The sequence below is a fragment of the Dreissena polymorpha genome, chromosome 6 (assembly GCF_020536995.1).
Source record: "Dreissena polymorpha isolate Duluth1 chromosome 6, UMN_Dpol_1.0, whole genome shotgun sequence".
Lineage (NCBI taxonomy): Eukaryota > Metazoa > Mollusca > Bivalvia > Myida > Dreissenidae > Dreissena > Dreissena polymorpha.
The window spans coordinates 114,538,818-114,541,317 of record NC_068360.1 but is presented as its reverse complement, the minus strand read 5'-3'; positions in this window follow the sequence as shown (position 1 = coordinate 114,541,317).

The following is a 2,500-nucleotide window of genomic DNA, read 5'->3' as shown; positions in this document are numbered from 1 at the left end:
GCAAGAGCACAATGTCGACATGAAGGCGGCGACCTGGTCGTTTAAGATTCATTGAAGAAAATTCAACTGAGACCGAGCTCACAAGAATGGGACTAGGAAGTGAAATTTAAATATTGTCTGTCTTTTTTCTCATTTTGTTGTTAAAATATTAAGTTAGTTATTGTGAAGTTGGTGTGTTTTTGTGTTTTTTTATAATAAACCCATTATATATTGTATAAGATGTTACAATCTGCTTGTTAAGAAAGACGTGCAAAGGGTGAAATGTTTATATAAAATGACTACTTTTACAATAGTTTTACTGTAACACGAGTTTAAGATTCATTGAAGAAAATTCAACTGAAACCGAGCTCATAAGAATGGGACTAGGAAGTCGAATTTAAATATTTTCTGTCATATTTCTCATTTTGTTGTTAAAATATTAAGTTAGTTATTGTGAAGTTTGTGTGTTTTTTTTATAATAAAACCATTATATATTGTATAAGATGTTACAATCTGCTTGTTTAAAAAGACGTGTAAAGGGTGAAATGTTTATATAAAATGACTACTATGACAATAGTTTTACTGTAACACGAGTATCAACAACATCCTTGCGATGTTTAGGGTACATGCATCATTAATGTGACTAATTGAGATACAATGGCGTTATAATGCGTTTATGAATATTTAGATGGCGCCATTCTCTGGATAGGTGCCCACGATCTGCTGCAACCTCTTCACTTCATCTGGACAAATGGAGATCCGGTTGATATGTCTAACGGCTTGGCACATGGTGAGCCGTCGGGTAACCAGCACTGCGTCACGATAAACCACGTGAGCGGCTATAAGCTGCACAGCAACAATTGTGGGTTTCTTTAAAAAGTCATATGCCAACGTGTGAATGGGCTCTAACGACAACATACTGTTTCTTTTAAGCATTTTACTGAATATTGATTGTCAGCAAAAGACGAATCTGTTTGTAAACTTTTGTGAAATGCATTCATAAATAAACGAGAAGCAAATTATTATGTTCGTCACTTAACGACATGCGTCGCCAATTGTTATGTTGTTAGGCATAGGTGAACTTAAGTATTTGTGAATTGCACTTAGACATTGATACATAACTAGATGTTATTTGGCTATACATGTATGTGTGAACGTGAATGGCAGACGAAGTTATCTATTATACTCAAGCCTTACTACACTGGCACACAGGTCCGCACATAGGGCAGTCGCAAAGACGCCGAGGGGACGTGTGAATAAACTCTGACTTACACCGACACACTCGACCGTTACTATCACTTAGAGATAAAGAAAAGACGAACATGTTTCCATTAAACAAGACAAGAAAGGTCATTCTGTACGAGCATCGGATAATTTCAAATGTATTTCTTCCGCGTTCAATATTATAAGGGGCGGGTTGGAGATAGTATGTTATAGAGACACAAATCCACGTTTAAACATTGTTCACAAATTGTAAAATGATACATTATACGAATTCTTAACGAACGGGACTCAGAACCTGAATTGAAATGTGTATTTTTGCCACAGTGTCGCACATCGAACAAATTTATTCACGATTCAAAAGATGTTTAACAATGTTCTAACATGTTTTATCGAAAACATTCTCTAACATGATAATAATAATTACAAAGATAAAATAAATTACGCACTAGAGTTGCTTAATTTACGTATATTCGATTATACAATAATAGTTTTAAAGTGATATAAAACAAATATTTAAATAGGTCATTTTCTTGCCTTGTTAATTATATTTAAAAATTAACCCATTCATTGTACCGTTATGCATATTTAAAGGCGTTGTAATGCATATGGTGACCGCCTTGCGATAATAATAACTTGGGTTTGATTGGCAGTTTGGGAGCGTTCTCTTTGTGACCTCTCAATGCGCCTAGTGCTGGTTATATCCAGAAATCAGATCCGCGAGTGTCTCAAAATGGTTATACTTTCGATGCAATATAGTTAAATACCTCGGTTTAAACTAATTCCACAGAAATGCATGAAATGAAGTTTAAAACGCGACTCAATATTGTAAGGTCGTTAATTATGACATGCTTTATCTGTGTTGCATGGTGTATTGTTGCATCGCACCTAATATAAAAATAAATATAGACGAATATACGACAAGCAATAGAGATTGGTATCGAGATAGTCTGAAGAGATCATTCAACCGAATAATATACAATCCTAGATAAGGACTATACAAGATGATTATGTATGTATTTAAAAAGTTAAGCGAGTGAATATACATATATGTATGTCGTTTACCGTGATAAAAATGTTTTATGTTTTATCACAACAACTGTTTAACCAAATGAAATTTTACATTTAAAAATATTTTAGCGATATAGTATCATATCGCATGATATGTCGATAACTGGCTGCCCGATTAACCCATTTATGTCTAGTGGACTCTCCCATCCTTCTAAATTGGATTAAATTATTTCCAAAATTAGGGATGTCTAGTATATTTATTTTTATATTTAGAATAATTCTTACAGAA